Source organism: Sabethes cyaneus, chromosome 3, assembly GCF_943734655.1.
Source record: "Sabethes cyaneus chromosome 3, idSabCyanKW18_F2, whole genome shotgun sequence".
Taxonomy (NCBI): domain Eukaryota; kingdom Metazoa; phylum Arthropoda; class Insecta; order Diptera; family Culicidae; genus Sabethes; species Sabethes cyaneus.
In genome coordinates, this window is record NC_071355.1 from 87,030,701 (window position 1) to 87,058,631 (window position 27,931).

The window sequence follows — 27,931 nt, forward strand, 5'->3', positions numbered from 1 at the left end:
GATCACAACCACAAACGACCCCGTTTCAGCGAGAATTACTCATATATGAAAAGCATGCATAGATTTGGCTTTCAAATTTAAACTTCTGGTAAAAATGGTTAAAACGCTTGTTTTTTGTTCAATTAAAAAAATGTCTTTGTTTTTTTTTCGACCCCCTCCCCCTTCAGTTTCCCAACACCGGAAGGACAAAAACTTTATAAAATAGTTGCAATGGCCTAACTTGTATTTTCAACCCAATTAACGATGGTTCTGCAATGCTTCTCTAGAAATAGCTGCATTGCACACAGTTGTATTGGTAGGTTATTTTCCACCAGTGCAAAACCTAGGCAGAGATAAGATGATTTCCCGGGGAAGAAGTTTGGACAGTTTGCAACAGCCTTGCCAACTTGATATCCGAACCCGTGTACGTTCCTCTGCTTGTGTTTACCAACATCAAAAGAAAGGAGATTGGAAAATCTTTAGTGTAAGTGAGTACTTTATGATATCAACCACCACCCGGTGCACCATCATCTCGTCCTATGATCTTGGCATTGACAGTTATGCTAGTCTGTGCCTTTAGAGGCCAATGGGGACCTATGGTAGAGTAATGAAATGAAAGTGTACAGCAAAATTTCAAGTTTCTAGGCCGGCTTCGTCACCGCAATGCTTTGCTTTTCCATGCCTGTAGAAACTATATTAGCACATTACGACACGGTATCTTGTTTGAGCATCGTGTGTACACTTCACTTCGTTCCGTCTGAGCAGTTAGAGCAGCAAAATTTAAATTAACTCGTTTCGTCACTATTCATCCCCAGTGCCTGCTTTAGCTTTCTTAATGCTATATTGCTAGAAATAGTAAGTCAGTTCTGTTATATATCAATATTAAACCTTTATGTTATATATCAATATTTAAACTTAAACATTAAATTGTTGTCATTTAATCATTTCGTACTGTCACTTCTTTTCAATTTGATGGACAAGAATGACCCAGAACTTACACGAGTAGTTCTGCTGGTAAATTATGATGCAAACAACTTATGCTGCGGTCATATAAATAATTATGTGAGCCTATACTCAAATTTGGAATATACCGTTTACATCCTTGAAGAAAAAGAATATTCTGTAGGTACATGAGTCGCTAGCACCAGTTCAAAGCAATCGAACAATTAAACTAATTGATTGGTGTTTCCAATCACGCCTGGCACAGTGCATATGAAATAACATATTATTTTGGAACCGCTTTAGACATGAAATCAATATCAGCGCAATTAATTATCAAGAAATGTAAATTTTCGCACTATGTTAAGTAGTCATCATTATCTTGGTTATTCCAGTTACCTTGAGTAACGTTGTTAGTTTGCAGTGAACTGATTTTACTGAACCGCAATCTCTTGAGCTCAACCAATGTTTGTAGCATGAAACTCCGGTATATTCGGTATTGATTCCTATTTACACCATTCATATGGAATCATGCCTCACTTATTTTCATTCATTTTCAAGCACAAAATAAGCGCTCGTTAAGTATTTAATAATAGGCAAAACTAGTGCAATATGATCATTGAGAATAGTTGATACATGTGCAAACACACTTCATGTATCGTATTGAAAAGCCTACAATTACTGCCTGCACACGGTAATACGCCGCTCTTTAGCAATGACCTTTGCTTTCAATGTTGCTGTTATATCCTATCTTCCATTTGAATGAACTTACTTCACGGGCGTACACAAAAGGCTTTCCTCTGCCAATGGCGCACGGCTCTTCCGGCAAACACATCCAAATAACGACGCTAGAAGTAGAGATTCATGTAAGTTTCTGCCTGCACACCTCGATTCAATGACAACGTTTTCATCGCGAAATTCTAAAGCACCCAGCGTCACCGCCTAGGACGAGTTGCTGCAGTTTGGATCACTCACTTTTATACCGACCGACCGACCGACCTATCACACCGAGCAAACAGAGCACCGTCGGCCCCCGAGGCGAAAGTCGCCAGCAGGAACGTAATCCCTACTGCGAGAGCTTTGCTGCGCAGGACAACGAGAATCTGTGCGACGCAAAATGAGAAGCAACCGTCATTAATTACTACCGCGCACTCGACACAGCACTTGGAATTAAAAACAGACTCGTGTCAAATTAACACCCCGCATCTGACTACGCACTTTTCACTACGGCATTACATCACGCTGCTGGGCAAGCAGTTTTCTGCTCCGACACTAGTTTCTTTCTAATTACTTTCTAACTTTTACCATCATGCACCGACTTGGCTCACCTCACAAGTATGTATATCGTTGCACTGGACTACGTAGCACAAATTACGAAAACTTCTTATCAACCTTCAAATTTTTTGCTGAAGCTCTGATGTTGCATGCAACCTCAACCCGGCTTCCGTTCGGTGTTTGCCGCCCATACTGCTTTTGCCACGACAGCAACAATGTATCACCTTTTGCGCGCCCGCCACGATAACTCCCGCGCCAGGATCACAACACGCGATTCTACGCAACCCGAAACGAAGCGAACTGTAAACTATAAACGCACCGCGATATGACCCACGTGAAAAGCTCAACCATACTAATGTTAACCGAGGCGAGCGGCACATTTCCACGGAACTATCGGGAGAAGGCTCGTTCCCGTTCAAGGAAGGCTCTCTTTCCTCTTCGCTTTTCCGTGTGCTTTTGCGCTCTCAGCTGACCCGAGAAAACACGAGACTCCTTCCAGCTGTCTGCTCCAAAACCGGTTCGCTACCGTCGCAGATTTCCAGTGAATCGGTTTGCTTGGAGCGAGCTGACATTTTCTCACTTTTGGGATAAAACGATCCGCCAAAATGACTATGCTAAGCTCAAGGATAGTAATTCATCCGGGAGAGGCTAGCTAGGACCAAATTGAATGCTAGTCAATTCGATGGAAAGGCGAGAAAAAGTAGAAGAAAAACAAACCGAAACGAATGCAGATGGGTAAGACATTACGATACACATCGTCAACAAAGTCCGGAACGCTTTCTAAGGGTTTAAATTGGAATATAGTTTGAAACAGGCTGGCGTGCATCACACAAACGCAAGATTACTAGTACAACCATGATTACATAACTGCTACAGCTTCGACCTAAACAGTGAAAAATTGCTTGATTAACTGTTTACATGTAAGACAACAGTTCCGAACAAATTCTTGCAGTACCTATTGTGCAGTATACCTATCGCAATCAAACTTCGACCCGTTGGGACGGGGAGATTTTGTCACTTTTTTCCTACAAATATGTTTTTTTTCCTGTGTGGACTCATCACTGCGACCAGTATAGTTGATCTATTGTGATATCGCCCGGGTGTTTGCTGTATAACCTGCACTGCATTTCTTTTTGCTATAATCGCTATTGCATGAGCGATATGCTTATTAAATTTTATGCGTGTTTGTGTGTATTGGGGTTTACCCTTCCTTCAAAGCTTGATCTACCTTACCCACCTATTCCTCACTGCCAGTACTATCCTATATTATAGCCGTCCCTGGCGAGGACTCATTCGTTCCTCTGACCAGTACACTTAACTATAGGAGGGACTTTTGCACTGTCAAGAGGCTTCAGTGGGAAAATATAGAATTCAGCATGAAGGAAGGGTAAACGAGGGGGGCCTGAGAATAAATCCATGCTAAAGTCACTTGACATCGAATGGCTTGATTCTACTAAGATTCGAACCCATGATCACTCGCTTGTCAAAGCAGACTCGGTAACTTTGCGGCTACGGAGCCCCCCGTATGTTAAAACTAGGATGGCGTCTTTTGCAACCAATCACGAAGCGAGCATTTCCAGTTGGACAATGCTTAATTATTTTCAATTTTTCAATAGTGCGTACTTTAAAATCAATAGGTTTCTTTATTGGGTTTGATGCGTAGAAGATTTTCCTATCGATTGCCACCAAAATATTTAAAATCGATCTGGAAACCGCTAAGCTATTAGCGTTCAAAATCTTTTATTTTTTCGTGACGCTTGCATTTTTTTGATTTTTTGGAATGACACCTTATCCCTATCCCAAACTTTGCCGTAAAACGTAGTCCTACGTCAAAAACACAGAATAGCAGGATATATTAAGAGAAAGAACGGAACAAACGGAAATAAAAGAAATAAAAAAGGAGTAAACGGGACTGAAATCAAAAAACAAATCGGGAAAAGAGGAAAAGGAGCGTGAAATGACGAAAAAACGAAAGGGAATTCAAAAAACGGAACAGAAAAGAGAAAAAAGAAGGAGATCAAAACTAAACGGGCGAAAAAGCTGGAAAACGGGAAAGAAAATGAGAGAAAACAATACAAGAAAGGGAAAACGGAGCAGAAAATAAGCGAAAGCAAAAATAAAAAGAAGCACAACGATAGAGAAAACACCGATACAGCAAACGAGGAAAACGAGACAAAGAGATCAAACTGGATATAAAAGAAGAAAGATGGAACAAAATGGGAAATGGGAATAGAATGGAAACATGGAGCAGAAAAAGCAGGAAAAATAAACAGAAAAGACGGACCAAAAAAAGTAAAAAGGAAAGACACAAAAATGAGAGATACAGAGGAAAACTGGAGAGCAAAGGAAAGAAAGTTAAAACCAAAATAAACGTGACAGAAAAGAAATAAAAATAAAGTACCGTCATCCGGGGCGAGATTGTGCCAAAAAAGCATATGTTTTTGTTCTTTAGCTCAGTATATACACAATTTAGGAACTAAGTTGATTTCAAACCTGTCGATATATACTAAATTGTTCAATTAACAACTACCGTAGAGATGGTTTAGTTACAATGAAACCTAATTCTACTGGAAGTGCATGAACTTTGGCACAATCTCACCTCTTCTACGGGTGCCTTTAAAACCCCTTCTAGGGTATCTTCAAAATAGCAAGTTGATGCGATTTCTTATTTAAGTTGGTTTATGCGGCACATTTTTTACAAGCGTATCTTACAAGAGTATTTTTGATCGCGAACTTTGAAACCATGTTTAGGCTAAATGGTTTGCTAATATTATCTGTGTTCCATTCTAAGTTATGAATAAATATGTTATGGTCATCATCATTCTGAATTTAGGTCACCGGTTTCTATAGAAATTTTCACAAACATTTTTGGCACAATCTCACCCCCGTGGCACAATGTCACCCCGGATGGCGGTATTTCAAAGAAATAAAACAAAGCTAATAGCTTGGAAAAGACAGCAAACGCGAAGAGAAAAGACAAAAAACGGAAACGAATATAATAAAAAACGGAAACAGGTGGAAAAACAGGACTGAAATTACTAAAAAAGGAACAGAAAATGAAGAAAAACACGTGGCAGCAGGCTTCATTCTTGGTTTTTTGCTCAGTAGATGCTCAATTGACTACAGCACCTCAACTAAACAGAATTCGAAAAAGTAGTGTAAAGGGCGATTGTAGAGCTTATTATTATCTACACTATTGTTGAAGAAAGTATAGTTCTATCTTTTTTATTTACGGCGCTATGCGATTGCTACCCCGTTGGTAGCCAAATGAGCACTCTTTTTGCTACCAACGGGGTAGCAGCCACATAGCGCCATAAATACAAACGATAGAACTATACTTTCTTCAACAATAATGTAGATAATAATTAGCTCCACAATCGCCCTTTACACTACTTTTTCGAATTCGGTTTAGTTGAGGCGTTGTAGTCAAATGAGCATCTACTGAGCAAAAAACCTAGAATAAAGCCTGCGTGGCAGAACTTAAAGGAATACTCAAAATAAAGAGAAAATACGAGACAAAAAAACCGATGCGATAGAAAAAGAGAAAAGACGGAGAAAAAGAACAAACGTGAATACAAAATCAAAGAAAACGATACATAAAAGAAGAAAAAAACTACAAGGCATATAGCCCAAAGGGTTGTCCGAAAGGGTGACGGACTATATCAGATCATTAAATCAAAGACTAATGTAAACTGCATATCTGATATATGTATGTTTATAAGAATCTGTGAGTGCCATTGATGAAGTGAATGTTTAAAAGAGAAGACCGAAATATTCAAATTCAATTCTTCATTGAATGCAATGGTGGCTTTGAAAATACGTGGACGGGGGTTCATAAGCAGAGCTGCCACAAATACAGATATTTGTGCATGCATAAATTTGGGACCCATCAATTATTTCAGTTGCTGCGATTTCTGGCTCTACTAATGTTCCTAAATTTTAAAGTACTTCATAAACTATTTATGTTATTTAAAAGATTAGATCGAGAAAATAAAATACGCCGGAGAAAACGGTAGGGTCCCAAATTTATGCATGCACAAATATCTGTATTTATGACAGCTCTGTTCATAAGTACAACGCCTGCAATCATTGAGACATAGAGATTTCTTTTAAAAATCATTTGTGTACTTCATAAAAGTTGAAATAATAATGAATGACCAACCTACAGATTATTGTATTAAAAATGATTATGCGTAGCTTGACACGTTTCAATAATATTGCTTTAACTCTCCTGTGGCCTTTAAAAGGGCCATTGGTTACAAAGCCAAAGCACATTCATCGCAAATATGACATTTGAATATCCTTCTCTTTTGACATGACTGGCAACAGACACGTAAGTTAGCGGGGTCGATTCACTGTCTGTAGCTCCGAGGTTTTACTACTTTTCTTTCACAGTTTACCGCTTGTTACATAGCAGCAAATATGGCACATACGCGACAATTTCTGTTTTATTTGTATGAGAATCCTTATCTTCCTACCATAGGGGTGAGGGGTTTCAAACCATTTTGGTTCCATTCGCTTGATTAGTTCTAGAGTTATGAGGAAATTTGTGTTTCATTTGCATAGGAGCCCCCCCCCCCTTCCTGTTAAAAGACGGATGGGTCTCAGTATACCATAAAAACATTCCTGTCTTCTAAAACCCCCACATACCAAATTTCGTTCCATTTGCTTGATTAGTTCTAGAGTTATGAAGAAATTTGTATTTCATTTGTTGTCTCAGTACACCATAGAAAAAAATCTTACCTCCTAAAACCTTCACATGCCAAATTTGGTTCCATTTGCTTAATTAGCCCTAGAGTTATGAGGATATTTGTATTTCATTAGTATGGAAGCCCCCCTCTTAAAAGGGAAAGGGGCCTCGGTACAATATAGAAAAAATTCTTACCTATAAAAACCTTCACATGCCAAATTTGGTTCCTTTTGCTTGATTACTTCTCGAGTTATGAGGAAATTTGTATATTATTTGTACGGGAGCCCCCTCTCCTAAAGAGGAAAGGGTCTCAATTCACCATAGAAAAAATTCTTTTCTTCTGAAACCCCCACATGCCAAATTTTGAACCATTTGCTTGATTAGTTCGAGATTTATGAAGAAATTTGTATTTCATTTGTATGTAAGCTCCCTCGCTTAGAAGGGGAAGGGGTCTCAGTACACCATAGAAAAAATTCTTACCTCCGAAAACCTTCACATGCCAAATTTGGTTTCTTTTGCTTGATTGATTCTATATTGTTTGTATGAGAGCCCACCTCTTAAAGAGAGAAGGGGTCTCAATTCACCATAGAAAAAATTCTTGCCTTCTGAAACCACCACATGCCAAATTTGGTTTCATTTGTTTTTCGTTTTACTGATACTGACTTTTTCGCGGTCAAACGTAAACTCTATTTTGATTAAAGCAGAGGAGCGTTTAGTGAGAAAAATGTTAGACTGAATACTGGGCAAGTTTCGATCTGCGGCTAAAAAGTATATTGGGTTTAGTTTGTGGCAATGGGACTCCAACCCACAATTTCTCGATTCTATTCTCGAGTACTAATCGAGAAATTGTGGGTTGGAGTCCCACTGCCACAAATTAAACCCAATATATTTTGTGCCGAAGATCGAAACTTTTTTTTTTTTTTTTTTTTTTTTTTTTTTTTTTTTTTTTTGAGTGGTTTTAACCCGAAGGGTCATTCACCACTTTGATCGAAACTTGTCCAGTATTCAGTCTAACATTTTTCGCACCAAACGCTCCTCTGCTTTGATAAAAAAAAATTCATCTGTTTGAGCAGTTCAAGATTTATGAGGAAATTTGTATGAGAGCCCTTCCCCGTCTTACGCCCTCCATAAAATTACTCTCTTTCCCCCTTCAGAAAATTGCTGATCATTTTAGCTATCCAACGACATATAAATTGTTCAGTTTCATTCAGTAGTTTAGAAGTTTAGCAATTGAAATCTTTCATTCAAACGTTACACTTTTATTTTCATTTTCAAAGTGCTACCCAGTCCCAGTATAGTAAACAAAGACGTAGTCCTACGTCAGAACGGAACAAATAATGGAAAACGAGGCTGAAAAAGAGAAAAAAGCAATAGAAAAGACGTAAGTGAGACGTTTAGGAGAGTAAGTTGTAAAGTATATCAAACCAAATTTCAAACAAAACTTCGTGTCTAATGTCATGGCCATGTCCAAATTCAAGTCTTATTTCATGTCCAATGTCATGTCCGATTTCAAGCTCAATTGGTCGGTGTTAAGTCAGACCGAACCATGTGACAAAATTCTGATTTCGAGTAAAACGAAGTCAAAGTTTGCTACACTATGTTTGTAGGTATCAATCGTTCGAAATCATCTCATCTCATCATCTCTGGCTGTTTGCAACTTTTATTTAATCAGACTGGAGTGAAATGTAGTTTAAGAAATTGTTGATCGTTTGCTGTCATTAACTCATTTTTGACGTAGGACTACGTCTTACGGCAAGTTTTAAGATAGGGTGTCATTCCAAAAAATCGCAAAATGCGAGCGTCACGAAAAATGAAAAGTTTTGCGCGCTAATAGCTCAGCGGTTTTCCGATCGATTTTCAATATTCTTACACCAATCGATCGGAAAATCTTCTAAAAATTAACCCAAACGAAGAAAAGTATGGATTCTTGATGTTGAACTATTGAAAAATTGTAAATAATGAACCTTTGTTTTACCAGAATTCTCGCTTCGTGATTGGTTGGAAGGTTCTTTACGATGATCTAAACCTATACCAATTTGATATCTGTGCTTGGGAGGTAAGCCAAAACAAGTGACAAAGTCCCCGCATTTCAACAAGATTTCTTAACACCGCGGTTAAACCTAGACCATTTTGATGTCCTTGCTTGGGAAATACGTCAGAGAGAGTGACAAAGCCCCCTTTCTTACGAACGCGGTTAAACCTAGTCCAATTTGATGTCTGTGTTAGGGAAGTGTGCTAGAAAAAATGACACTAGTTCGTTATCCCAACAGATCGTAAATTCTTTACTGCGAGACGATTAAACCTCGGCGAATTTGATATCTGTGTTGGAAAAATGTGCTACAGCTGTAGTGTTCGGTTATAATACGACTCTGTATGAATACGCATGCTTGCCGTTTCATGAGAAATGTAGTTAAAAGATGTGCTATTGATAACATAGGATTGAATTGGTAAAATCCCTTCAACGTGGGAACCATGGGTAATAAAAACAATCTTTATTTTTAGTAAGGTAGCAGGAAAGTAACAGTTTGTGTTCTTGATTTTGTTAAATTGTTTTCAAATGCACAATCTTTTGAGAATTGAACGTATGCAAGGTTACTACTTTGATAAATGTTACATACAACGCATATAGCATGTATATATGTTGCATATAGCATGTATACATGAAGAATCGAATGATTACAAGCATGAATACATGCTACTATCACTACAAAGAGACTTACGTAGTCCTGCGTCACCTATATATGCGGTCGTGTCTTGTACACAACCTTTCTGATTTTTTTTTCAATTTTACGACATGGATTGGACCAATTACGACAGTTTCAAAAAATATCAATATTGATGCCTGACCGCATTTCAAGGTCAAGACTAACAACACGAGGTTTAGTCTATTTCATAGGAACGAAGCCTTTTTCCGAAAACCCGCGCTGAGAATCGCGGCTAACACGCTGGCAGACGAACAGTTAGATAAAACTTCTCGGTCGGTGGTTCTACAGTAGATGGAGGAAGAGGCACGATCTGTGTCTAAAAGTAAAAATAGCACAACCCATGTCGCTACGTTAATAAGGGGGGTTGTGAAGTCTCCTTTTGTCCAGCGCCTCTATGGCTCAAAGGTACAATTACCAGCGAGCCACATGCCCTGGCGGGTGTTGTGGGTTCGAATCAGGTTATAATCTCAGATTATAGCTTAGTTCGACCCATGCACCTTCCAGCATTGGACAAAAGGTAGGAGTCACAACAACAACTTATTAAGCGTAGCTACCAATAACCCCCCTCCCCCCACCCCCCACCATTCCACTCTTTTCCCTAAATTTCAAAAAATTTTCATCAGTCCCTTCATCAGTTGTAGAACCACCGTTTCAAAAAATATCTTTTCTCTATATATTTATATACTAGCTGACCCGACAAACTTCGTATTGCCACAAATTAACCTGTGTTGTACATAAATCATGAATCTCGGATGATCTTTGTCACTTCTCGAGTTTTGCAAGCCCCCCAGTGGGCGGCGCTTCCGACGGCGGGTCACCGGCAACACTCGCGACCGGCTCGTCCTGAATGATCTAGTGTTACTATAGATAGTTTTTGTGGTCTTGTTATTGATTAATGTTTTATGGAAGAGTCTCGAATTTCTCGAGTTGGATTAGTTTTTGAGTTTCGCAAAAATTTCTGTTTTATTTGTATGAGAGTCCATATCCCCCTACCACAGGGGTGAGAGGTCTCTAACTATCATAAAATAAATTCAAGACTCAAAAATCTCCTACATGCTAAATTTGGTTCCATTTGCTTGATTAGTACTCAAATTATAAGGAAATTTGTATTTCATTTGTATGGGAGCCCACCCTCTTAAAAGGGAAAGGGGTCGTAATACACCACAGAAAAAAAATTCTGCCATCTAAAACTCTCACATGCCAAATTTGGTTCCATTTGCTTGATTAGTTCTAAAGTTATGAGGAAATTTGTATTTCGTTTGAATGGGAGCCCCCCCCCCCTCCTAAAAAGGTAAGAAGTCCTAATTCATCATGGGAAAAATGGTTGCCTCCAAAAACACCCACATGCCAAATATGGTTCCATTTGCTTGATTAGTTCTCGAATTATAAGGAAATTTGTATTTCATTTGTACAGGAGCCCCTCCTCTTAAAGTGGGGAGGGGTCCTAATTCACCATAGAAAATTTTCTTGCTCTCGAAAACCTTCACATGCCAAATTTGGTTGCATTTGCTTGATTAGTTCTGGAGTTATGAGGAAATTTTTATGGAAGTCCCTCCTCTTAAAGGGGAGAGGAGTTATAATTCCTCTTATAAAGAGGGGAGGGGTCTCAATTCACCATAGAATAAATTCTTGTCACCAAAAAAAACACCCACATGATTAGTTCTCGAGTTAGGAGGAAATTTGTATTTCATTTGTACAGGAGCCCCCCCTCTTAAAGTGGGGAGGGGTCCTAATTCACCGTAGAAAATTTTCTTGCCCTCGAAAACCTTCACATGCCAAAGATGGTTTCATTTGCTGGATTAGTTCTCGAGTTATGAGGAAATTTGTATGGAAGCCCCCCCTCTTAAAGGGGAGAGGAGTTACAATTCCCCTTATAAAGAGGGAGGGGTCTCAATTTACCATAGAATAAATTCTTGTCACCGAAAACACCCACATGCCAAATCTGGTTCTATTTGCTTGATTAGTTCTCGAGTTATGAGGAAATTTGTATTTCATTTGTATAGGAGCCCCCCCTCCTAAAGTGGGGAGAGGTTCTTATTCATCATAGAAAACATTCTTGCCTCCAAAAACACCTACATGCCAAATTTGGTTCCATTTGCTGGATTAGCTCTCGAGTTATAAGGAAATTTGTATTTCGTTTGTATAGGAGCCCCCCCCCTCTTAAAGTGGGGAGAGGTCCCAATTCATCATAGAAAAAAATTTTGTCTTCAAAAACACACACATGCCAAATTTGGTTCCATTTGCTTGATTAGTTCTCGAGTTATGAGGAAATTGGTATTTCATTTGTACAGTAGCCCCCCCTCTTAAAGTGAGGAGGGGTCCTAATTCAACATAGAAAATTTTCTTGCCCTCGAAAACCTTCACATGCCAAATTTGGTTCCATTTGCTTGATTAGTTCTCGAGTTATGAGGAAATTTGTATGGAAACCCCCCCTCTTAAAGGGGAGAGGAGTTATAATTCCCCTTATAAAGAGGGGAGGGGTCTCAAATTACCCTAGAATAAATTCTTGTCACCGAAAACACCCACATGCCAAATTTGGTTCTATTTGCTTGATTAGTTCTCGAGTTATGCAGAAATTTGTGTTTCATTTGTATGGGAGCCCCCCCTCTTAGTGGGGGGAGGGGTCTCTAACCATCGCTAAAACCTTTCCTGGCCCCAAAAACCTCTACATGCAAATTTTCACGCCGATTGGTTCAGTAGTTTTTGATTCTATAAGGAACACAGGACAGACAGACAGACAGACAGACAGACAGACAGACAGACAGACAGACAGACAGACAGACAGACAGACAGACAGACAGACAGACAGACAGAAATCCTTCTTTATAGGTATAGATATAAGAGCCTTGTCTGTAGCCAAAACGAGGGGCGCGATATGTATTTTCATGGTAATAATCGCCCACATTAAGCAAAGACTCAAACTAGTCATGCCAGATTGCATTCAAGACGAGCAAAAGTAACGTAGTTGCACCTCATAGAGTTACATAGCGTTAGCGTTACATAGCGTATCTCCAATTTGCTCTCAATCAGACGCGAGGCCGAGGCGACGCGCGCAGGTTACATCTAAAGGTGCTAATTCCGTTATCGAAATTTGACCTTCTGGTTTATACGACAGACTTCTCAACCAGCTGTTAGAATTCAGGACAGTGCGGGGTTAGTGCTACGATCCTACTGATTCTAACAGCCTCTCCCAGCCGAGATTCGAATATATGACAACTAGCTTATTAGACCAGCGTCTTACCTCGAGGCCAACTGGGAGGCTGGGTTACATCTAGTTTATATATAATTATAAAAGCGAGCGTGAGTTTGTATGTGTTGTATGTTCCATCATAACTCCAGAACGCCTTGACCGTTTTCCACCAAATTTGGCACACATGTCACACCCCAACACAAGGGAATCAGCATTGAGGGGTTAACAAAAGGGAGGTGGACCCTATCAAGAGAAGGGCAGTTCAAATAAGTAAAAGGGGTCGCGTTTCTATTGCATTCGAAACGATTTGTCCTGCTTTATAGGGATTACCGAAATGAATACAGATTTACAAGTAGCTGAGGGACAACAGAAGGGGAGAGCTGATAAAATGTACGCTTATTCAAATGAAGAAAAAGGGTTTTCTTTCTTGCATTATGAGAATTTTTCTTACAATAACAGATATACAATTTACTGAGAGACCAAGGGGCTCCGAGTAAGATCGGGCAATCAGCAAGTTTCAAATAAAGCTTCAAGTTCAGATTAGCCCAAATTCAAGTCTAATTTAATGCCCTATGTCATGTCCGAATTCAAGTCCAATTTCAACTCTGATTTTTAATCCAGTTCCAAGTCTTATTTCTAGTCCAATTTCAATTTTGATTTTAAATCCAATTGCACCCGAAAATCCGAAGTTTTCAACCTAATCTATTGAGGACGAATAGACTGCGCGCACTGCCTAGCCCCTGTCGATAAGTGTGAGTCGCTGAGTAAATGCGATGAGTCGATCTTCGATCTTGATCGAGTGAAAAAGAGGATACCCATGTAAACGTCAGAAATAAAAACAATCGAATTAAGTAGGCTGTTGAACGGCTAGTGAGGCTATAAAATATTTAGCGAGCTATTTAGTGCGGTTTATTAAATAATCAGTGGATAAAAAATTAATCTAGATAGATATTTATCAATTTGTTAGTACTACACACGTAAGTTAAAACAGAAAATTGATTATTCTAGTTAAAACAATTCTAAATCTAAACAGGCTTACAAAAGACAAAGATTGGGTTCCGTAGTCGATCAAAGGATTACAAGATTGAACATTGTCACGATTAAAAAACCTTTAAAACTGTAAGTAATCTATCTAAAATCTAAATATCTAAAATATCTTACTTGCTAAAACTTAAATGTAACAAACACTTACACACTATTTACAAAAGTAAAATAGGCATTTATAGTGTCAGTTATAAAAGGAGTGGATCCGTCTACAAGAGGAATCGGATTGGAAACTATAATTGTAAGTGAATTCTCAGTTTGATTAATAAGTGTTTAAAACTTATTCTAAATAAAAATATTATAGTTTTGATCAGCTTTAAAAGAGAGATTGCAAGGACTTATAAATTTTCAATTCCGAACATAATCAGTTGATACTTTTTGTGATTCGCCATTTTACGGTTACTCGACTTTCCAGGCCAAAACATTCTTCTGAAAGGTTAGGTGTCCCACCTTTTGTTGTTAATGTCTGGGCACGTTAGTGGTAGGTAGTAGCTGATTTCGGCATCGTGCTAGACGATCAATTAACTTTTCGTCAGCACTATGATATGCTAATTAGCAAACTTAATCACCAACTCGTACTTATCACAAAGATTGGAAAACAGCTTCGGGATCCAGGTACATTGCGTACATTTTACTGCTAAATACAAGCTGTGCTGTATGGTATTAGCAGTTTGCGTTTGGTCTAGGCGAAATGAGAGCATCCAGAGCGCTTCTTCTGATGTATGAACCGAACATTACCGTGGAGAGATCAGCTCAAACTCCGAATTATTTTGCTCATTGATCGACGTCACCTTGATGAAACAATAATGGAAAGACATCATTGCTACGCCGGTCCATGAAATTCTAACAGGAATGTATGACTGTTATACTAGCTCATACTAGCTATACTTTCTTTGCTTCGGTTGCATTGCCCATCCCGATCTCAACGACATCAATAGCTTCTGCGAATTGGAACACGGCGTTCCAATTATGGCTTGCATGGCATAACGGCGCATATGTCCAGCATGTGGCTGTTATTTGCAATAGTTGACATAATTGTAACTTTTGATTATATATTTGTGTAATTTTTATTATTCTTATGTATTTTCAAATAAATACTTTGATATTTTGAAGGGTAAGGGCACTATAATTCGACCTATGAAACTAACGCAAGGCTAACAAAATGCAATACATTGTCCAAATAGCGCCATTTTTTCGAAAATATGATAGAATAGTACAGAAGGATGTATATTCAATTAATATTTAAAAGGAAATAAGTGTATGATGTATATTTTTCACTCATTTTCTTGTTTCAATTCAATATCCCATTGAGCTAATTTTCGACCCTTTGTTTTAGTTTTCGACCCTTGCGTGTTCTAATATTCGACCCAAGTACAATGTAATGTATTTTCAAAGTCGAGGGTTGTTTAAATTGATGAATTTAATGCAAGCAAATAACTGCAACATTTCTGTAATATCACTTTGGTATTATTATTTTTTAAACTAAACCGTAAACCTTTTTTGTAGACTATTTCAATTACCCTTCTCCTTTGAATGAATAGATGGAAAATGTTTGAAATACAATCCCGGAAAACGCCTGAAATCATACAATTACCTTCGGGTCTGGTTACTTTCCACTTCCATGGCTTTTGAACGAGGCCGAAAAATGAAACGTAGCGTCTTTGAATGCATAGAGCAGGCTGTTTCGACCGGTCGAAAACTAGATCACAAACAGTTTCGCGTTTCAATTTTCGTACTTTTTTTAAACGTCTTTAAATACATAATAAAAAACAAATATGCACTGTAACAAAAGAAAATTGGACAGAAATATTGCCTTTTCTTTGTATAATACCATATGGCATGAATTCAGTGTCCTAATATACACAATTTATGGACATTTTGATTTCGTATCTTTTTTCACTAGACGAAAAGAAAACACTCGAACTCCAGTCCCAGCTTAAAAAATTTGATTATTTGGATGTACAGACGCCAATTTTGGTAGGGTATTGCAAAATTTCTAGCAAAATAACAACCTTGACAATATCCTAAATAATAGCTTTTCTATACCTTTTCCTTAGGAATCTATTTGATGAATGTTTCAGCAGTGGTACGAAAACTAGCACAGGGTCGAAAACTAGATCCCTTACCCTAATTATTGGCAAACAGCGGGAAATTTGTTGGGCACCTGGTATGTAGCTTGTTATAGAGCAGTTTCTATTGAAATAACAATAAAATGAAAAAGTCAAGACAAATTTAAAAATCATAATTTTAATTACTTTTATATCCAAAGTTAGTACGGCTAGTTACCTGTTCCTTTCGATAATATGCTATGAGCACAGAACAGAAGTGGAAGTTCGAACAATCGTTCGAGCAAAACCTGGTATCTACGCTCTGGTCTAAAACTCTACCAATAAGTAAGAACTTTGACGAGTTTTTGTTTTGAGTGCACTTGTCATTCAAAATCTCGTCTAAACGAAATTCCTCAACTCGTCTAAATATGTCAGCTTTACTTCGCACATAGGAGTATTTGATGCAAAATGTTGGCCATAAGTCCAAAATGGAAAATGCATGATTTTATCAAAATATCGTATCTATTATCACAATAGGGCCTACTAGTCACGTTAGTATTGTTCTATGCAGGATTGATTGATTTTTTTTTCACAGAATATGCTGTTATTTTGGATAGCAGTTTTCAAGAAGCATCCTATCGTTCGGGGGTATATAAACCTGAAAATCTGAATGAAATATTATTTGTTTAACATAAGTGAGCATTTTCTCCGTAAAGAAGGATATTTTTAAATAATTTTATCTAGCTTTTTACGAGCCGTATTGGTGAACCGTATAATCTGTGTTAGTGTGTTCGTAATATTTGGACAGTATTTTTGACATTTCGTAATTACATCGCACGTTTTCTTTGCGCACGTTCACGTTAAAATTAACGGAACGTGCGGAAAGAAAACGTGCCATGTATTTAGGAAATGTCAAAAATGCTATCCAAATATTACGAACGCCGTCCGCCATTATGGCATGTAAAAAGCTGGATATGCATTTATATATCCATCAGCTTCTTCGAGCCATAATGGCGACTGTCATTCGACTCAGTTCGACAAGAACAAAATATATTTGTCATTATGTTTACGTATATATGTATGCACGCATGTACATATGCATATACAAGCATAGGCGTCACACACATAAAACAATTTTATGTCACATACACAAACCAGTTAGCACCGCCTAGTTAGCTTCGAGGTACGATGCTGGTCTAACAAGCCAGTCGTCGTATGTTCGAATCTCGGCTACACTGAGAAAACTTTTATGTGCCAAACAGTTATCATTTATGTGCAAGCGATAAATTAGCACATACTATTCATACGCGTATAATTTTTATGTGTATTTCTGGGAGGATTATGCTTATATGTGGCTCATGATAATCATATGGAATTTCATATTGTTGATTGCAAGGAAGATCAATGTCTAATCAATAAGTGCGCAATCGCTCTTAAAAGTGCTATTTTGGCTTAAATCGTTTCGGTCTCTTAGGTGCACTTATTGCTTGCAATCAGCAATATAAAAATTTACTATTAGTTATGTGCAGAATATTTTGAGTTTAGGTGGGGCTTGCTAGTTAGAGTCAGTAGGATCGTTGCACTGACCCCGTAATTTTCCTGTATTCTAACATCCGGCTGCGAAGTCTGTCGATAAAGAAGGGTAATGCCTAAAGACGGTATAAACCCATGACGTTGGCTTTTTACACAAACCAATTTCGATTCAATGGATTCGACCGCAATAAATTTTATGGAAAGCTCTAAGGTAACAAGTTTATATATTTTTGGATAGAACTAAGTGTAAATTCGACTATCTGAAGAACCTTAAGCGAAACTGAAATAAACTTTTTCTCACCGAATAAGTCAACAAGAATAACATCACAGAACAGAAGTGGAAGTCCGAACGATTCGGCGACCAAAACTGGTAACAAATAGCGTTTTTGTTTTTTTAACCTGGGTTTATTCCAACCGACCACTAAATAAACAAACATTTTCGCGAGCATAAACAAACGTTTTCGGGTTGTCAGTGTATTACTTATTGCGAGGTTCAAACTGTGAAAAAACTCAGTGTGAACCCGTCGTCTAAAAAGTGCAACCCAGAGCGAACCAACCTGAGTGAAATAACAAACGTTTTGACAGCCGTTCGATTGGAACTAGAGCGAACCTAGATTGGACCTAAGCAAAAACAAAAACGGTAAAAGTCTTTTTTGTTTTTATTTTTCTTTGGGAAGGTTTTCGTATAGAAGCGAATAACAGCAATATAAGCAGAACGCTCGCTGCCAATCGCATAGCAGCTTTCACATGCTTTTGTGTGCATTCGTATATACGTTCTTGTGTTTTTGTGGGAAAAAGTGACTCGCTACCGCCAGGTTCGCTAGTATCTGTAGAAATCTGTAGCATATACGTGTTTGGATTTTTACTTCCATTTCTGTTCTGTGATAACATATTAACCCCTCTAAGGTCTTTTCTATTTTCATAATGTCTATAGATAATGGCCATATGTCTTATGGCCCGGAGTTATAACGGAGTTCTTTGGGGGACCGCGACATGGCTTTTTTAGATAGTTGCCAAATATTTAAAATTTGTTTGAAATCTGTTGATTTTTGTAAATGTATCATCGATTGTGGACATATAAGTTACTTTGCCGCAGTTACGAGCCATGGCGCGCACGGTCCGGATCCGGGGGGACACTATGAATCCGGAACCGGTTCCCATAAAGGGACATTTCAGCATCAGTAAAGTATGTCGTGTCGCATATCAAAAAACATCAGCATTCGATAAAACAGCGATTGGCGATCAGTTCATGTCTCAAGAGAAAAATTTGTGCGCTGCCGTCCGAATACTTTTTTGGCTGATTGTTACGTGTCAAAGCGCAAATCGCGAAAGCAAATTTCTCAAAACTGTATTTCCAAAGTCGATGAGCATGATTTCTCGAAAAAACCTACACCGATCCACTTGAAACTTTTAAACAAGTTATATTTTCGTTTTGTTGATTTAATACAAGTTTTCTGGAAATATTTTCTAGAGATTAATCGAAGAGTAAAATTATTTTTTTTGGTCTGTTACCGTAACATGTATACAAATTTCCACTTTAATCAGTTAAAAGGTTTAGTCCTCTCAACTGTGTAAAGTATAACCTCTTAACCTTCAATGCATTAGAAAAAAGATTTGAGATTGCTCTCATTCTCATTTTAATTCGAATTTCATTTTGTATTTTGAAATAATTCATTGCTGCAAGCATCAATTGATGTACCGCAAACCTCTAATCACATCAGCTTGATGAAATAAGACTAATAGAAGTAATGAAGATATTTTGGACCAACATGGCCACTTCACCGGAAAAACATCTAGTACCTGATTCGCGACACATTGTTTAAATTTTAGGATAATTCATCTTACGGCACATCAAATCATATCATCTTGATAAAATGAGACTATTGAAAGTATAATAAAGACATTTTGAAAGCAAATGACCACATCACTATCGGATCTGGAACATCCGGTACCTGGTTCAGGGAAATTCTTTGGATTTTGGGATAATGCATCATGAGGCACATCAAATCATATCGCTTTGATCAAAAGACATTGATGGAAGTACAATGGAGACATTTTGGAACCAAATAGCCACTTCAGTAACCGGGTTTGGGTTCAATTGATGATTTTAGGGTATATAAGCGATTTAACTTATAATGAACCGGTTAACGGGGTAGTTCTGGTTATATTGGGGCGGTTTAAAACAAAATCCTATGGCACTGAAAACTACAATACATATATCAAACTAATAATGCGTTTTAGAAGCAACCATTACCATTGGAATAAAAACCATCTTATGTGTTGAAGGCATATCTGGTATCATAGCTTCTAAGGTATTACACATCTTTGTCCCGAATAATCCCATATGTGCTAAATCATAATCCACCCAGTTAGCTTCGGGGTAAGATGCTAACCTAACAAGCCAGTTGTCGTATATTCGAATCTCGGCTAGGAGGTGCTGCTATAGAGTGAGTAGGATCGTTGCACTAGCCCCGTAATTATCCTGTACTCTAATAACCGGCTGCGAAGTCTGTCTGTCTGCCCAAGTACCGGGAAGTTCCATTAGTGTTATTTTGCTAAGCCAATGTGATTTGATGTGCCGCAAAATGAATTATCTCAAAATACAAAAATGTCCCCGGAGACAGGTGGTTGATGTTCCGGAGCCGACGCAGAAGCGTCCATTAGTACAAAATACTCCGAAATTTACCTTGGGTGTCAGTTTTGGGTCATACCTTTCAAGGGAGGCAAAGAAAACGAAGTTCGGATTGAAAATGGATGAAAAAGAGCAAGCTCAAAATTTGGGTCCTTTTTGATGATGGTTTCGTTTAGATGGACCGATAATACAAATTAATTGGGGAGTCAAACGACATGCATTGTACAACGGGAGCAAATCATTTGAATTTATAAAAATAACTTACAAAAGATAACTATACAAAAACTTTTTAACCTTTACGTCCCCGACATCAAAAATGAAGGTACTTTCACTTACACTTTTGGCTCTATCTCCACTAATTTTCAATCGATTTTTATGAAACTAGTCTTAAAAGAACCACATTAGATTGGCCTTTAATGAAAAAATATGCAAGTAAATTATGGTTCCATTTTCCCGGAGATATTCCAGATCGCGGTGGGATTTTTTTGACGTCATAAGTAACAGATGAAATAAAATTAGAAATCTGTTTAATTGACAGCGCAAAAGTTATCCATTTTATTTGTAGTCACTAATAATGACTTGTACACTATCCTGTAGAGCGCTGGCTTACGCCTCACTCTCCGGAACATCCGTTGTCGGTTCTACCGGAACTCAAAAGTGGTCGTTCAGTATTCTCTTCGAAAATATGGCAAATGGGGTATCAAATCACAGGGTTTTTCAACACGAGCTCGTTAGTGGACATTTGGATGTATTTTGAGTCGATCTGGGCATTCCGGAACATCCGGCATCGGTTCTACCGGAACTCAAAAGTGGCTATTTGGAATTCTCTTCGAAAACATAGCAAATGGGGTATCAAATCACAGGGTTTTTCAACACGAGCTCGTTAGTGGACATTTGGATGTATTTTGAGTCGATCTGGGCATTCCGGAACATCCGGCATCGGTTCTACCGGACCTCAAAAGTGGCCATTTGGAATTCTCTTCGAAAATATGGCAAATGGGGTATCAGATAACAGGATTTTTCAACACGAGCTTTTTATTGCAAATTTTGATGTATTTTGAGTCGATCTGGACATTCCGGAATATCCAACATCGGTTCTACCGGAACTCAAAAGTGGTCATTTGGAATTTTTGTCGAAAATATGGCAAATGGGGTGTGAAAATGTCCAAATCGGCTCAAAATACATCCAAATGCCCACTAAAGTGGTCGAGTTGAAAAATCCCGTGATTTGATACCCCATTTGCCATATTTTCGAAAAGAATTTCAAATGACCACTTTTGAGTTCCGGTAGAACCGATTCCGAATGTTCCGGAATGTCCAGATCGACTCAAAATAGATCCAAATATGCACTAAAGAGCTCGTGTTGAAAAATCCTATCATTTGATACCCCATTTGCCATGTTTTCGAAGAGAATTCCAAATGGCCACTTTTGAGGTCCGGTAGAACCGATGCCGGATGTTCCGAAATGTCCAGATCGACTCAAAATACATCCAAATGTCCACTAAAGCGCTCGAGTTGAAAAATCCTGTCATTTGGTACCCCATTTGCCATGTTTTCGAAGAGAATTACAAATGGCCATTTTTGAGGCCCGGTAGAACCGATGCCGGATGTTCCGGAATGCCCAGATCGACTCAAAATATATTCAAATATGCACTAAAGAGTTCGTGTTGAAAAATCCTGTGATTTGATACCCCATTTGCCATGTTTTTGAAGAGAATTCCAAATGGCCACTTTTGAAGTCCGGTAGAACCGATGCCGGATGTTCCAAAATGTCCAGATCGACTCAAAATACATCCAAATGTCCACTAACGAGCTCGTGTTGAAAAATCCTGTGATTTGATACCCCATTTGCCATACTTTCGAAGAGAATACTGAATGACCACTTTTGAGTTCCGGTAGAACCGACAACGGATGTTCCGGAGAGTGAGGCGTAAGCCAGCGCTCTACAGGATAGTGTACAAGTCATTATTAGTGACTACAAATAAAATGGATAACTTTTGCGCAGTCAGTTAAGCAGATTTCTAATTTTATTTCGTCTGTTACTTATGACGTCAAAAAAAATCCCACCGCGATCTGGAATATCTCCGGAAAAATGGAACCATAATTTACCTGCATATATTTTCATTAAAGGCCAATCTAATGTGGTTCTTTTAAGACTAGTTTCATAAAAATCGATTGAAAATTAGTGGAGATAGAGCCAAAAGTGTAACTGAAAGTACTTTCATTTTTGATGTCGGGGACGTAAAGGTTAAATTAAAAATATCGTAAAAAAAAAGAATTCATAACTACATATTTCATCACTTTACCCACTGTCCAGGCAGATTAGACTAGACACAGGGGGATTAAAATACCCAACTTTTGTTTTTGTTTTGGTTTCACTGAGCGAACTGACAGATTCAGTTGGTTCGACTAGTTGAATTTCATAATGGAGACAACAGCTAATAATAGTAAAATTGTAATAAAAATACAGTGTTTAATTGCTTCCTGTTTAATACTTCCAACCAGCAAGTGGGAGCAAAACCAAAACTGATAAATGCTATACGGACAATATGTAGAATTTGACAGCCTCACCAGTCCCTAGTGGCGAGACTGGAGCATTTAGACGAGTTGGCAAGGATGCCAGAAAGAAAAGTGTTATGAATTTTCAAAATGTATCATCGAGACGAGAATCGAAATCAACATGCGGCTTGTGATCTTAAACAAATTTTATATTGCGAATTGCATCAAAAACGTGAAATGCAAGAGACTTGCAGACATGTTACAAGTAAAAGCCCCGCAACAAGCTGTCAATTACATATGTCAATTTATTGGGATTGACACTCGCAATAAGTTGACATAAATATTTGACAACTTGCCGCTGAATTTTACGTGCAAACTGTTTTCAAGATTTTTGCATTTCACGTTTTTAATGCAATTTGCAATATAAGAATTGTTGATGTGCGACTGTATTGGTGGTTTGTATGCATCGAGAAACACTTTGCAATGAAAAATAACTCCAGATGCAAACAAATCGCGTATACGTATACGCGGCGATGTGTGCGTAATATTCTTGTCAGCAATCTCTATGCTAAACTTCCAACGATATGCGTAACCGGTGTAACGTATAAAATAGGAGTAAAATCAAAAGTCGCGTAGGTATAGATTTTGATTTTTATTATTGATCACCTGCGGTTAGCGGCAACTACATTAGCATGTTTGAGAGATGAAAAAACACCTATGCTAGTTTTGATCACACGGTGGCAACTTTGACGTTTTCGAACAAAATAGGTGAAGCCAACACATCTGGATCACTGGATCACTTTTATGCTAGTGCGCGGCTAGTTTGCGTGTAAAAAAACGATTAATACGATATTTTCGCAGCAGCAAACTTAACTTTTGTAGCGGCGTCATCTGTTTCTCGCCCGAAAAGTGAAGTTTTATGTTAGACGAATGTAAATTATTGTTACCAATGCACTGTTTTTGAGATTCCTAGAAAATTCTTCACTTCTATATAACTAAATTGATACATGCATGATTGAGTTTTTGTTGGTTTGGTCGCGTGAGCATAAAGATTATTAACACCTTTTTGCCATTTCCGTACAGGAATTCCATAGAATAGTTCTGGCAACTTTGCTTTGGGTCAGCTAGTCTAAACTTGGAAAACAGTATAGTAAATTTTCCGTGTAAAAAGCCACTTTCCACCGCCAGGTTCGCTAGTATCTGTAAAAGGTTAGAGTTACGAGTTTTGATTTTAACTTCCACTTCTGTTCTGTGCTATGAGAGTAAAGCAATGGTCAATGATTAGGGGTTTCTCTGTCAATAATCAGTGAACTTTGTGAAACCAAATGACCCACAGCCTGTGAGCCACAGGACCAAATAACCAACAAAAGCTATTCAATTGCAACATTGCTTGACATACAATATCGAAGTGCTGTGCATATTGGAAGCAAGGTTTGTAAGCATAAGTAAAAGAACGTACCTCCATGCACTTGTCAATTAGCTAAATGGAACTAATGAAATTCAATTAGCACGTGTAGGTATGGTTGACTGACTGACGTAAACGCGGATTTGCTCTTGCACCATGTCCACGTTTGTAGCAATTTCACAATTTCACAATTTCTTATTTAAGAAATCTCTTTGTAGGCTTAAAGCTATTTTGTTGAATTGTGTATTTAAATGTTTCGAATATAATTGGCCTTCCGGTAGAGGGCTGTTAACAATTATTAAGTTGAAAGTAATTAATTCCAGGTTAACATGGCATTATTAATATCGTATGCCTTCGGGCTAAGTCTATTGTATAAACTTAGTGGCTTTGATTGTTTGTTTCAAAACAATTTTTTTTTTCTGTTCAAGTGAATGACATCGTTCTCAATTAATTTCTAATTGTACACCATGCCTGACTGCACACTTGCAGAAGCAATCGTGCGTTTCAAATTCCATTCAGAAATTTATGAGCGATTATATAGTTCTAACCCTCACTATTCATTCGTCGTCTTGTCACCTACACTCTGCGACTCGGTGTGCCTGGCAATGCCATGGAAGAGTGGTAATTGAACGTGAACCGGAAAAGAATCGAGTGTTGCTGCCAATTTGGTGCCTAACCACACCCGCAACGGAAATGGTTGCCCACACCGACGAAGTCAGGTTGTGCAAAATTTGTAGCTCCCTCGTCGGCAGGCTGGGCAGGCTGCTACCGGTGCCGGTGCGGTGTGGTGTGCGATGCTGCAGCAGGAAGGACGAAATCGCGAGACGAAGAGAATAGAAAGGCAAGGTCTGCTTCTTCTCCTCACAGGTCCCACAATTCATCATGATGATGTGGATGGGATAGGAAGTGAAGCTGAGTGCATGATTTAGTGGCAGTCCGCTGAGTATTTTACTGGTAGAAATTTGATAGCCGGCATGGAGCTGGTAAATTTCAATCAATATTAATTGGAGGGATCAATATTTCATTGGTGGCTAAATAGCACTTGTTCTAAAAATCGATTCAATAAAATTGATTTAGGTAGTTGAAGGTGTATATTTTTCCAACAACACAAACTTTAATTTCAAATTTAAAAAGTGCAATCGCTAGATGATTGCTTGTTTGCAGACGAATTTTTCAGATTATCATCCAAAGTTTGAAAATCCGACATTCGCCCGCCGCTTGTCAAACCATCGCCTGGTGGCATTTTCACTTCCGCGGTGCGCCGGAACACTTGTTTTTGCTCAGCATTCGTAAACGAGAAAGCAGAAATATGATACCAGGATCGGAAATTCAATGTCTGTCAGAGGAAAGCGAAATAAAAGCAATAATAATTTGAAGAGGAATGGCATGAAAAAGTTTTGCACTTGTTTCGCCTGTTCAGCCGATTTACGGCTTCGTCATCGAAGACGCCGCAACGTGTAGCAGCGGCAGCATGTAAAATGCTAATTTTTCACCAGAACAATAACATTGACGAGCAAGTTCTGCTGCCATCTGCGCGCACTTCGAACCTCGGTCGGGAAAATGAAAACTGAACCATGACAAACCCCTCGATGCACAGTATTCCCACTTTGCCTGCAACAACCGTGGGAAGTAAATATTCGAACCGGTTGTATAAATTTGTAATTGGCAAACTTTGTCCTAGTGGCCATGACGTTATCCTTCTTCATCGGGGGGCTAAATTTTCGATGATTTTAATGCATATTGAACAAAATTATAATTTATCCGTTCAACAAACCGGCAAACTACTATTGTTCTTAGACACGGTTATTTGTCGGTCATGATACAAGGATATCTGTCCCTACGGGATATGCAAAAACCACTACTGTCATGAGCGTTGTCGGAGAGAAATGACTCCGATTAGTCAAACTGGAATTACGAAAGGTTATTTTGCTATGTTGATAGCATCATTCTTTTCACAAGGAAAATATGCATTTGTACCGGGCTTATGCCAATTTAGCACTGATTATATTTTAATTGAGCAATGTGTATGGAGCTAACAACCGAAAATGGTATGGACTGGTTGAGCCAAAAGTCACATCACTTTTAATAAAGTGTATTTTTAATTGACATACTAAAGAAATATACATAGAAAAGAAAAAAAAAGAAAAAACTTACTTCTATTTTTGTTTATTTTCCATTTTACTTAACGTGTCAATCACCATACTTCCTGTAGAAGAGTAAGAGCAACGTGCAACACCAGACCGGCGCCACTGACTCTACTTTCTCGTGTTGATAGAATTGAATAAATTTGCCATAAATAGAGTCGAAGCCGTTTATGGCGACGTCGCAAAGGATTGTTATGATATAGAGAAATGTCACAATAAAGAATTTGATTTTTATTTGCACGATTCCAAAGGGACTTGCACGATGCCGCCACAGAGAGATTTCCTCGCCATAAAGATAGTCGTAAAAAGTGACGTTTGGATTGCAACGTCCGTAGAAACGTGATTGATATTTTGATGGCTGGCATTAGTGAAAGTCACATCACAATGCATTGCGGTCCAAATGTCACGAACGACTGAACGATGATGGTGGCGTAATTGAAGTAGATGAAATTTATACAACTACTATAATAAGAATCAGGAAGGAACAACAATTGTACGAATTCTCATATTAGAAATAACTTTTCAACTCTGTAAAAACCAAACAGTGAAATATTTATTAGTTATCAAGCCGTATAGACAGGTTCACAAACAAAACCAAACCCTTTATTCATTTTAATGTGTCTACTCTCTTTGTCAGTTTCCCTCATGTTGTTCGCCAGCCACTTGTAAATCTGACTTCTTCCCGGTAATCCCTATAAATCGGCAAAAAACCGTTTTTGAACCTTCCTTTTGTTAATGACCACCCTATCCCCCCTTTCAGAAATCCAGCAACTTGTACAACTGCTATTGCATCAATTGCAAGAGAAACGCACCCCTTTACCCATTTGAACCTTTCTTTCCCCTTGTAAAAGACCATCTCCCTCTTTTGTCAACCCCCTGCGCCGATTCTTTTATGCCAAAATACATGTGTTTAACAAACGACGTTTAATGAAAAACAGTCCAAAAGTTCCGGAGCTATGGCAAAACATACACTCACGTTCTTCGTCCCCCTACTTGTCGATTCTTTCCCAGTCAGCACCCGCTTCTGTCACGTAGTTAATTATGTATTGGTTTACTCTATGAAAATCACTATAATAAAAACTAAGCAAAGGTCTTTTTACGTAGGACTACGTCTTACGGCAAGGTTTGGGATAAGGTGTCATCCCAAAAAATCAAAATATGCGAGCGTCACTAAAAATGACAGATTTTGAGCGCTAATAGCTGAGCGGTTTCCAGATCGATTTTAAATATTTTTACGCCAACCGATCGGAAAATCTTCTAGGCATCCCCACCAATAATGAAACCTATTGATTTAAAAGTACGTACTATTCTAAAATTGAAAATAATAAAGCATTGTCCAACTGGAAACCATCGCTTCGTGATTGGTTGGAATATTCCTTGCGATGATTTAAACCTATACCAATTTGATATCTGTGCTTGGGAAGTAAGCCAAAATAAGTGACAAAGCTTCCTCATCTCAACACGATTTCTTAACTCCGCGATTAAACCTAGACCATTTTGCTGTCCTTGCTTGGAAAGTACGCCAGAAAGAGTGTCAAAGCCCTCTCGTGTTAACAAATTTCTTTCGAACGCGATTAAACCTAGTCTAATTTAATGTCTGTATTAGGAAAGTATGCCAGGAAAAATGACTAGAGTCCGTTGTTTCAACAGATTACAAATTCTTTACGGCGAGTCGATTAAACCTAATCGAATTTGATATCTGTGTTGGAAAAGTGCGCTGCAGCTGTAATGTTCGATTATAATTTAATTCTGTATGGATGCGCATGTTTGACGTTTCATTGGAAGTGTAGTGAAAAGATGTGCTGTTGATAAAATGGGATTGAATTGGTAAAAATCCTTCAACGTGGT